The sequence below is a fragment of the Grus americana genome, chromosome 14 (assembly GCF_028858705.1).
Source record: "Grus americana isolate bGruAme1 chromosome 14, bGruAme1.mat, whole genome shotgun sequence".
Classification (NCBI taxonomy): domain Eukaryota; kingdom Metazoa; phylum Chordata; class Aves; order Gruiformes; family Gruidae; genus Grus; species Grus americana.
This window is the reverse complement of record NC_072865.1, coordinates 4584488-4596763: the sequence shown is the minus strand read 5'-3', so window position 1 is coordinate 4596763 and position 12276 is coordinate 4584488.

Here is a 12276-nt window from a genome sequence, read left to right as displayed (position 1 = left end):
AAAACTGGAATACAGCCTGAATCAGGCTTGTTTACAGTGTTTTCAAGGATTTTCTCCATTGCAATTGCACTCAGGCTGTTGTCCTGCGCAGATCTTAGGAGAGAGGGAAATGTGGTATTTACCTGGAGGCAAATACAAGTAATAAAACCAGTCCTGTTTCTGGGCAGGGTAGTATTCCTTGCTCCTGAATTAGAAACTATTCAAAGCTGGGAGTGCAGTTAGCTTTGCTTTTCTCTCATTGCCTTTATGATGAACTCAATGAGATTTATGGTTTTAGTGACAAAACTGTCAAATGATTGCCAAGAAAGGTAGAAGGTGGAGAAATGTGATTCTAATTTATTCTCTTGACCCAAATTTACCATGACAATACATTTGTCTAACTTGTAATGGAGTATAAAGTAAATTACATTAACATATGAGATTAAATATTGTTCCCTGACTGATCAAACAGGAGCTATAGCAAGAAAGAAAATGTAGGAAATATGCCGGCATGCAGGAGTGTCACCGATCACAAACATGACTGCATTTTGAAAAGCTTTCAACTTGGTCAGCTTCTGATTGCTGCTTCTTTAATTGCCTTAATTGAGCTCTTTCCTCTGGTGTATATTGGTGTCTCTCCTAGCTGCCAAGGAGAGTAAAGCTTGTCATCTTCCTGTGAACAAATGTTTATCTTGTGATGCCCCAGAGTACACTGGTTTTGTCTAGTTTTCATTTTCCTTTTTTTTTTTCCCCCTTTTCTGATGATTAGTCTCCATGTACTTAGTTGTTTTATGATTTCAGTTTGTACATGAGGTACGGTGGATGGTAACATGCCAGTATTTTAGGTCTTAGCAGTACAAATATGGAAGAAAATCCATGGTAATTGAAGCAAAAGGTCCAAAATGCCCTTCAGAGAAACACCTTTTTTTTAATATTTTTTTATTTCAGTAAAGACAGGTCTTGAATATAAGAGGAAACTAGCATGGTAGTTGCTACGAAATTTTCAAGTTAAATATTAAATACTGCTGATTTTAATATCTAATCAGTTGGGGTTTAGCTATAGAAAAATATATAATTTCGGTATAAAGAAGATACATTAATCTCTTCAAAGCCTCCACTATAGCAGAATGGTCGCCTCACTCTTCGAAAAGAAATGCTGGGCAAACAGTAACAGACTTGGCTGCCCAGACCTGCTCCAGGGCCTAATCCTGCCGCCTCTGCCCAGCTTCACTCGTTCCGTGGCTGAGAAGATGAAGAGCAGAGCTGAGACTGACAGCGGGTGTAATTACACCGGTCACCTTTCCTCCGAAAGCTGAACTAAAAAGAAAGCAATTTTAAAAAGACCAGTTCCTAGTGAATTGGTACGGGCAGAATTCAGCAGTCAGGTACAGGCCTGCAAGTCCCAGAGAATTAAAACTTTGTAGTTTTTTGCACACTCATTCTAATGGATCCCACTGAAATGCAAGGATCCTGCCTGGAAAACGCAGCTCCGGAGGTTTGGAAGCACAGCGGTGTGCCTGTAAGTCAAAGATGCCTACCTTCCTCCTTTCTATGCTGTTTATAAAGGTACAGAATCACACAGTAATGTAATGTTTTACTTGCCTAGGATCTTGATTTAATATTCATTTACAGGAGTGTCGTGATTTTACCCCAGCCAGCAGCTAAGCACCACGCAGCCGCTCACTCGCTCCCCCTCCCCATCGGGATGGGGGAGAGAATTGGAAAAGTTAAAGTGAGAAAACTCGTGGGTTGAGATAAAGACATTTTAATAGGTAAAGCAAAAGCCGCGCGCACAAGCAAAGCAAAGCAAGGAATTCATTCACCACTTCCCATGGGCAGGCAGGTGTTCAGCCATCTCCAGGAAAGCAGGGCTCCATCACGCGTAACGGTTACTTGGGAAGACAAACGCCATCACTCCGAACGCCGCCGCCCCCCCCCTTCTCTTCCCCCCAAGCTCCTTATAAACTGAGCATGACGTCATATGGTATGGAATACCCCTTTGGTCAGTTTGGGTCACCTGTCCTGTCTGTGTCTCCTCCCAACTTCTTATGTGTACCCCCAGCCATCCCGCTGGCAGGGCAGTGCAAGAAGCAGAAAAGGCCTTGGCCCTGTGTAAACACTGCTCAACAATAAGTCCATAGAACAAAAACATCTCTATATTATCAACACTGTCTCCAGCACAAATCCAAAACATATCCCCACACTAGCTACTATGAAGAAAATCAACCCTCTCAGCTAAAACCAGGACAAGGAGCCATTTCATCTTTTCACAATGGAATGGATAGATAAATGAATAAACAAATGGTCTCTGACCTATTATATTTTGCTGAAGTCTGCCAGAGGCTTCTAATCCCTAGAAACTCTTTTCTGGGACATCTCCAAATCTATAAGCACGTGGAGACACTAATTAATGCAAAAGCTTTTCTTGCAAAAGCAGGGATACTAAAAATCTGTACCAACATTCTCTTTTTTTTTTTTTTAGATCCTTCAACACTATTCAGTTATAGAGCTTCTGTTTTATTAGGCACTGAGATATTTGGTTCCATTTCAAGCAGCAGAAGCAAAGCTAAAAGACACTTTTCAATAAAATAACTTTTACTAAGTAGAGTTTATTTCTTAGTTTTATTGTATGAAAATTCCGCAATAATCTCTAGACTTTGTGCATGTAACCTAAAAACTAACTTTCCTCTAAAAGTGTTTTCCCCCTCTCCGTGTTTTGCTACCTTTGTCTATTATAGAACATGTTTTTTATCCTGGATAAAACTCTTCCTCATCTAAGTCTGCACAAATTCAAAGGAAGTCTTGGGCTTTACACGGGGAGCTGCTGATCCTCGCGAGACGGACTGTGTTACGGTGCGGTATACGGCGATGTGTTGGGAGTTACAAATGTTGCTGTCTCCTTGGGCGCAGAGAGCCTGAAGGAGAGTTAAAAATGCGGTGGTTTCCAGAAGTAAGGAGGACGCCTTGCTGTCACAGCAAGCCCTGAAGATCTGTGCAGGTCTCCAGCCCGCCGGTCCCCTTCTCACCTCCATCCACCCCACCTCAGACTCACCCACTGCACCTTGTGCTGACTCCTGTTCTCACCCTCATCTGCTGCAAACCTGAGCCACCAAAGGATCCCATGACTGAAACCAAATTCCAGCATTTGGTTACAGACAGAAACGAGCAGCTGGGGACCCCGGACCTGTCACCCATCCCTCACATCTACAGCAAAGTTCTCAGCAACCCAGGCCCTTGACTTGGTATCACCTCTTGCAGGAAAGATATGTTTTAAGTAGTCATTTCTTTTTCTGCCCTCTCAAAAGCAAACCTACTTTCCCAGAAATAGAACATTCTCCTCCATAGGCCTTTTTTTTTTTTTTTTTTACTTTTTTAGTGTGACTTTGTGACCAATCTCTGCAGTTTTCCTCAGTTTCATCAATGCTGCTTAATCAGCTGCACTGGATTTGAAACAGTCAGCTGTTACCCAACATTGTGCTTTTTTCTCATTTTTCAGAAGCTGTTAGAACATTATTTTTGCATAAATATTTATTCTGTTTAATGGTGGCTTAAAAAAGAAGAGGATGCTTGCCGAATATTTCTACTATTTTTTCCTTCCCGCTTTTGTCTGGTGCTTACCCAACCAAGGCTTTCACAAAGCAGAGCCCTGGGAATCAGTCCCTGTGATGAATCACCCTGTCTTACAATGCTCAAAAGTCCTTCTATACCATTAAATCAAGCTGATGATCCAGATTTTTCTGATATACGGTTCTATGCTTCAGCTGAAAATAGGTGAAGTCAATAAAGTTATCCTAGTCCTACAGCATAAGCAAAGGTGCCATGTGCTGGAGTTGAAACCAAGGTGCTCGACAGTGTGCTCTTGCAGCTTCTGGGGTATAACAAGTTTTCTTCTGTTGTGCTCATTCTACAGAGGGAAAATAAAAGTGTAAGGTATAAAGAATACACCTGAGGAATTAGGAATTACAGTAATACCAAATATCCCTGTTGTCTATTACAGACAAGAGAGCACTTTGAGGGGATGGAGATGGAATTGCTCACACTTGCGGCTCTGCGGTACAAATTTGGAGGGTTTCTAATTTTTAGCTTACAATCCACATGAGTGTGCATGATACCAGACTACCTCGACTGGCTGCTTTCAGCGTGGCGGTGCTTGTAGCCACTTTGGTGTCTGGGTTTGTTCTTCTCGTGCCTCAAATTGCAGAAGAATAGTGAACAACTGTGTTTGGGTTCAGTGATACTGGCAGTGAGACAGATGGAATGACTGCTGAGAAAAACCCCAAACTTCTATATGAAGGATAAAATAAAATGCGTATTTTTAAACAGAACAGAGACTCTCGAAGTTCACATAAAAATAATCATTGAGCAGCAGTAGACCAGGCAGCATATTGCGCAGCAATAAGAAATCAGTTGATTTCCAATTTTAAGTCTTCCGTTAAAGTAACCTATATAGCAGTTTAAAAGAGGAATATGCATTTTGCTCTAAGTAATTTCTTTTTTTCTTCTACCTACAGTTCCCATATTTTCATAGAAGAATATGTGTTTACTTGAACACCATGCGTATGTGTGTAAGAAGCGGTCGGAGCTTTGCATTGTTCTGCTTGGTAGATTTGAAGGTATGCTCTGAAGAGTGGCCGTGAGATCTTCAGTACTGAACTGGAATGATTATGTGAGATAAAATATTAATATTGTTCTAACTTAATTTTCTCAGGTTTCCTAGATGATAACTTAAAATGACAGGTTTACACCTGTGAAAGAACACGGCGCTCTGGGGAGCACACAGGCACTTCTATGCTCCTGCAAAGGTCACGAGCTGTTTGCAAGGAGGCAGCGAGGTTTTCTAAGAGGGTATGGAGAGGAGGGGGAGAGATCCTTCTCTGCAGCGCTCGGAGGAGAGAGAGCAATTAGTGATACACAACAGAGTGGCCTGAAAAGCCCATCAGTCTGTGGTGGAAGCCGCTCCTCAAAAGCAGAAGGTTGTTGGGGTACCTGGTGCCTTTTACTGCTTCTCAGGCCACGAGAGGCCATGTTGCAGGGAAATATTGCCTCTACTCTTTCCCGTCTGCATTAAATTAAATAAATTTAGATCTAACAAGTGGCTGAGACTTTATTTTATACTGATACTAAAATTAATCTCTGAGCCGGTCAGTTTTACTATTTCTTTTATGATACATCTTTAAATGTCATCATGCAAAACACATCGCTGCTGGAACTGCTGAGAGGATTGTTTTCAGGAGTTAAGACAGGCAGGTGAAGGAATTAGCTATTAAAAGACAAGTCCTGAAGAGGAATGTACTAATTAAAAATCTGAGGAATTACTTCAGCTGAAGTGGTTTTCTTTCCAGAGAAACAAGTATTCTCTTAAGAAAACGGATGATGAGCTGTAAAACAGAAATACAGCTCATCTTGTTTTGTGATGTTTTTATTTCTAATATGGTCCTCTTCCAAGCAATTTTCAGAAGCTTATATTTTATGGAACAGAGATATAATTTTGAAATGGGCACAAGTATAAGAAATGGTGAAAAGACTAGGATGGAGTTACTTTATGATTTTGGTATATACATGAAATGCCAACAATAAATACCCCACATTTCTGAGAAGACTGTGTTCTTCAAGAGGGCATGCCATCGTATTAATCCATCTATTCCTCTCACAGCCAGAGATTTGCGCTCACAGCGTGTGACTAAAATAAATGACATCAAATCGATACTGTTTCCAGCTTTTTGCTATTTAAACAACTGAATTTCATCAAGTCCCACTTTACACACATGAGGAAATGAATGGCAGAACAGTCCAGAGGAGGAAAGGAGTGGTCTGAAGTGGACAGAAACATCAGGAGCAGGTTTCCATCATACCCGCTGTGCAAGCACTTGTGGCAGGAGGGACCCACTGGAGCTGTACCCACTCCTGCTCCCTTCGATGCTGGGCTGAGTATCATTAGAAATGTAGTTTCTATGAAGTCCTGCTTCACCCTGTGGGGTTGAAGATCCAGTAAGACCGCTTTTTGGAAACAGCATGTACTTAAGCTGCAAACCAGGAAAAAAAAAAAAAAAAAAAAAGACAGAAAGGAAAAATAAGTGCTGAGTCTGCTCTGCTTGTGGGCAGTGTCTGTGGTACGTACGGAGAGCTGGCGTGCAGAACTGCCCAGGGATGATCCGTATCTGAATCCGTGCTCATGGAGGGTGCTGGTATGGCAGCTCATGGACTGAAATAGCACATACACGTTCTGGGAAGTGACTACAAGAGTACTAATCTTATGGGTCTTTGTGGATGCTATTTCTTCCCTCGCCAGCTCCCACTGTGGTCCCCCAGTAAATACTATGGGGTGACATGGACCTTCCTTAGGCTGTCCTAAAGTGGAGAGCTTTCTGGATGGTTTACTGCATCTAACAAAGAGAACTTGACCCCTAAATGCTATAACAGAGCATCTTTCAAAAATCATATTAACGATGTTCTGAATTTCAGGAGAGAAGGTCCTTATCTAGGGCAGAAAAAGTCTCACAGGAAGATAATGCTGAATGTGAGCAATTTCTTCTGGAAGAACATCTGCGCTGCACAAAAGGCCAAACAGGAGCAAAGGAGAAGGAGTGAAAATATTCTTCTTTTCTCTCATCATATTTCATCTGCTTGTAAGGGACAGTCGCTGCATATGGCCTCTTTGATCATCTTCCTTGGTAGTTTCAAACTGGTAGCGTCAAAAATATCTGACGCGGAAAGGCTTGATGCTGAGAAATTAATTGAGGCTTTGTCTTATCTGCAGCTGCTGAGTCTCAGTGAGGTTTAACAGACCTTTTTATATATATATATGACACAACTGTAGATGAAATAATGTGCTTTCTCCTTTCACACTGATTATAGGTAACAGCAAGAAAAATGCAGCTTCTGACATACTTTTGCGGGAGCCTGAGACCAGTTGATTGACAGGACTAGTCACTGGAAACAGAAATTATATACTGCAAATGAGGTTTTTGCCTGGCTTTACATATTGCTAAGGCTGTTATTCACTGAATTAAAAAAAAAAAAAAAAAGAAAAAGTCATATCATATGGGTATTGAGACAAACAAGAAATTGAAAATAAAAATCTTTGACAAGCATAAGCAGAAAGACAAATAACCTTGAAAATATATTGGTAAAATCCATTACACTTTTTTCCAGCTGAGCTCTGTATATCTTCCTTAGAGTAATAATTGATATACGAGCCAAAACAACAAAAAGTAGCTACAATAATAATACTTCTCTATTGTACCTTAAATGTGGAAGTGTGGGTTTTTGAGAAAAACACAATAAAACAGGATTGCAATTATACTCCTTTTATTACTACGTGGAGTAACAGGAAAAAATTGCCGTTATTTTCCTAACAAGAGATAAGGATAGAGAAGGGACTAAAAGAAATCAAGCTTAGTTAGTGGATGAGCATGTGATTGGGAATAGGAACTGAAGGTCTCGTACTGGTTCTGAGTTTCTGTTTGACACAGCGGGGATTCACAGGGGATTCTGCTGTTTCACAGCAAAGTTGTTTTTTTCAGAAATAAAAAACAAACCAGAAAATTGTTAAAAACAAGGTATTACATACCACTATTTCAGATTAATTTATAGCCTCTTTACAGGGGAAAATACTACTTAGTAAGAAAGGTCAGTGATGAGCAATACGCAACATTTCGGTTGGCCGTGGATGTGCACATACGTGGTGACTTCCCAGTTTTCAGAGATGCCAAGGTTATTTCCGCCATTTCTAAAAAATACTAGTGGAGGCATAAATACTAGTAGGAAAAATAAGAATTGTTTTTATTTATTTTTATATATACCTTTTTATTTGCTTGGGTTTTTTGCTGAAGGAACACCATATATACAGGGAATAGGTCGTCTTGTGTGTGGCTGGCTATATATGTTTTGTTTCTTGCTCTCCGTGCTAGAGTGACTCTCAAGGTGTGCTTTCAGCTTTAACATGTGCATGGTAAAATTGTTTGTTTGCTGTTTGTTTTTTCTTTTCTAAGGTTTTTCCTTTGGTTTGTTAAGAATTTGAGAAGCTATTAGTGAATGGCTAAAATATGTTCGTGGCCAGCGTTTGTCCCTAGAGGTGAACTACTGCATGCGCTGGTTCTTGAAAAAAAGTGTCAACTGATGCAAACACGTCTGTCTTAGAGGTTAGTTTAATCTTGCAAACTTCTTGCATTTTATTCGTCAGGAACGGCTAAATTAATAGAAAAGATTACTGCTGGTAAGCTGCAAAGATATGCTCTCCAGCTACAGATATTGGGAGTTCCTGTATGGTCTGTCTGAGACTTAGGGCAATTCAGTCTGGGACTTTCTGGAAGGCATTGTTAGACGCTGATACCAATAGCGGGGAAATCCCGGCGGGTGCTCACTTTGGCAGATCTTTAATCTGAGAACTGCGATTTAGTGTTTGACTCGCAGGTTTAAGTGACTCAGACTATGGCTTTACCGATACAGATACACCGTGCGTTCCTCAATTCAGCCTAGGATAAAGATTGCCCCTTTAAATATATGCTACTCTTTTGCCAGTGAGGTACTTCTCTCTCTGATCATCTCTGTTCTTTACCTGCATAAGAGAATTAATCAGAGGCCCTTCGTGCTCATGAATTAAGTTTAAGTGACTCTCTTCTCACTTCTCACTGCCTTTCATCCACATTCTTCCTCCTTTTGTACTGTTCTGTTTGGCCACCTACTTCCCATGCTCTCTGGAGCTTCTGGGCATGGTTTTCCCTTTATCTCCTTCCTTTTCTTTTCCCCACAGTCCTTACTCATTGTGTGGTGCTGACTACTTCATGAATATATATTCCACAAAATGTCCTCCTTTTAGCCTCTTCCCACAATATAAAATCACTATTAATCAGTCTGTCTGTGATACTCATTATTCATAAACAGATGCATGCCACAGCACTGAAAACAGACTATCTGTCTTGCTTAAGACCATCCTAGATCTTCAATGAAAGAGAGAGAACAGTGCAACACACTCAGGGCTTTGGAAAACAAGAGAAAGAGAGGAAAAATGGATCATCATATGCACTGGGAATTTTCCATTCAGATGCCTTATCCCAGTGTCGGCAGACAAGAACACGTAATGGTCAGAGTACAGAAGAAAAATTTCCTACTTCTTTTTTTGAAACAATCTCATGTTCCAATATTCAGGAAGATTCAGTTTTTGTCTTTACTATCCATGCCTTCAGCTGCCTTGAAGCACAGTTAAGATTAAAATTGTTGCATTATTGTGCAGAATATGAAATAGGGGGAGTGGAAAGCAGAGGAAAAATAGATGCAACTATTGCATCCACAGCAAATTTAAAGGAAATTAAGGCTCCTTGCAGGTTTTGCACCAGTAGCTTATTTTCTCCATTTTGCATTTGTTTTCTCAATCTCACTTTACTACATCTCTACTCATGTAAATAAGTATATAATTTATATAGACAAGCTTTATATCTCTCATTCTATAAACATTGTGCTCTAGAGTTGTTAATACTTGGGTTCTGTAGAACTCAAGTTCTATAGAAGTTGAGTCAAGAAAGAATTGGAAAAGAATTGTTCACTCAGAAATGGACTTTCACAATCAGAACAGGGTAATTCTGGGTAACTTCAAGGTAAAGGCTTTCAGTATCAATTTCTGGTATATGAATTTGACTAATTTCCTTTTAACAAAGAAGCTACCCCTAAATTTAGCACTGTTTCTCTTCAAAGACCTATCAAAAGACCCCCTAGCTTTTGGGGCAACTCTTGTGTTTTAAGTAGACATGTGTTTGAACCATAAACCTATTCTGAGTAAATGATCTCAAAATGCAAATCTGAATCACCTGCCTCTGTAAGGTGTGTAGAGATTGGTAGCCTTGGTGAACCAAACCTTGATGAGCTTTGATCTTCCAGGCTCTCCAGCTGGTGGAGATGGGGGTCAAGGTTGTGTCTTCCCTGTTCCTTGCAGTCGTCTTCTCATCAGAGCTGCCGAGTAAGGAGCTGCTGTGTTGCTCCTTCACACCAAGAAAATACACATAGATGCAGAAAGAGATTGTGCTTTCTCAGGTAATGATCTGACCCACAAATCATTGCTTTTGTGGGCTACAGAAGGGTTTGGTCTGTGTCTGAAGGGTGGTAAGAGTATTGGCTATTGAAGGGCAGTATATAGGGTTTCAAGAGCAGTGTTGTTTGGTCTAATGTTGTTTATCGTTAAATGTGAATGAAGTCTGAGTTCCAGTAACTGAATTAACTTGTCTGTTTGAAATACATTTGTTTTACTTAGAAGAGGTGGGATATATAAGGATTCTTATTTTACTAAAGTGATGGATGAAAAGAGGAAAATCTTATAGTAAAGTGGATTAGTCTGAAGTTCTAATCTTTGCATATGTGCAGACATTAATTGAATAACTGGAGCAAAATTATGTTTAACACAGTGAGTTGCATGACCTTTTTAGTGGGGAAAAAGTGCTTGTTCATGATAATGCTGAATAATCAATGCTGAAAATTGAAAACAACTTATGACCAAATTAATCTACTTTTATTACCTGTCTGTCTTTGCTTAGTTATTGTAAAACAGTTCATTAAGAATCCTGCTTCACTGAAGTAATAACAAATAGAGGTAAGACAGTGCTGGAAGACTCCAAAGGACTTAATATTTTGCAATTTTCAGTCATTGGTTATAAACTGTGACTTCATATGAAGTGTCATACTTTATATATTTTAAGAACTCTGACTTTTGCAGTGTCCTTCCCACTCATCTTGTAAACAATGAGTATTGCTCTTCATTCATTAGTTATGAACTCCGTGTGTCGTTGTTCTGCTAGACAACCCAATGATTAGATTCATTTGTGATATTTAGTATTTAATTATTGTGCCTCAAAAATTTTTAACATCTTTGCATAAGGAAATATCCATTGTCATCCTTGAAGCACTTCGATGAACTCCATGAGGTTTCAGAAATTATATTTGTGGTGAGCCATTTCTCGTAAAATGATCAGCTGTTTTCACCTCCATTTCCTTGTTCCTGGCCAATTTTCACTACTTAAATTCGCACTAGTGTCGCTAGATTGCCTTCTTGCAGAAAAACTTCTCCAATGATTACAATAAAATCTCAAGGTCTGATGTAACCTTTATCGTTTTTGTGACAACATATATTTTAAAAAGCTTCAAAAAACGAACGCTAATTTTCTTTTTCCTGAAAGTATGGTATTTGGTTTTGTGATATTTGGCTCAATTGCTCTTTGTGTTAAAAAATGTACAGTACAATTATACAGGATGTCTTCACTGGGTAAAGTTAAGGATCCTGATGGTCCTTTACTCTTCATGGCATGAGCTCCACATTTTCTGTTGAACTAAGCAACATGTCTGTCACTTCCAATAATCTCTCCTCTCCAAAGGAAACACGTTAGAATATATTTTCCAGGTATCGATCCATGTTCCTAGCTTTATTTCTGCTACAAGATTGCATATATCCATGAGGTTAAAGAATTTTCTCTTTTTCCTTGTAAAAGTAACTGTTATAGTTCCTTCTGCTTCTAAAAATGGAAAGAGAAATTTAAGTTTTTAATACTAGATTTCATCAATGTTACTAGTCTCATGTTTTGATAATAGCTTATTTCTAAGAGCATGGGTCTATAGCAAGTCACAGAATTTCTATGCCTGGCAATTACACACTCATTTCTTACCCTGCTTCAACCAGATTGAAGTTTTCAAAATCAAGAAGGTGTGCTAGAAGCTTTGATCTGCAGGGACAAAAAAGGGAGACTCAATTAGATGGATCTGAGACACGATTTTCTGGAGGTTGTTGGTTTCTTTGTTTTGTTTTGGGTTTTGGGGTTTTTTTTTTTGTGTCCAGGAAATGATGACAGCCAGACTCTGTGGTTTGACACAGGTTTAACTAGAATTAAGAAACATATAGTTAGTTCATCCAGTTTAGGACTTAGTAATGGGGCGGGGAAGAAAAAGAGTAAATAGGAATGTTTCCCTGTACAACACAGATGAATTAACCAGATTTCATGCTGAAACTACATTTTCTCAGGAAATCTTGCTTGTAGATTACTAAGCATCGAACATGCTGTATATATATATTTTATATTTGAAGAAAAGCAAGTGGGCTCAGGCCAAATGTCAGATTGTTCCCTTGAAATATCTTCCAAGCTGTCTTTGTTTCTGCACTGATCTCCTTAGTGCTTCCCATGGCGTGCATTGCTCGGGAATTGAGAACCGCAGCAGCCTGTGCGAGCTGGCGGAGCAGCGAGAGGCGCTCTCCCTGCGCAATGCCAGAGCTAACCTGCCTGACGCGGAGAGCCGACAACGAGTTGTGAACTGAGAGAACTC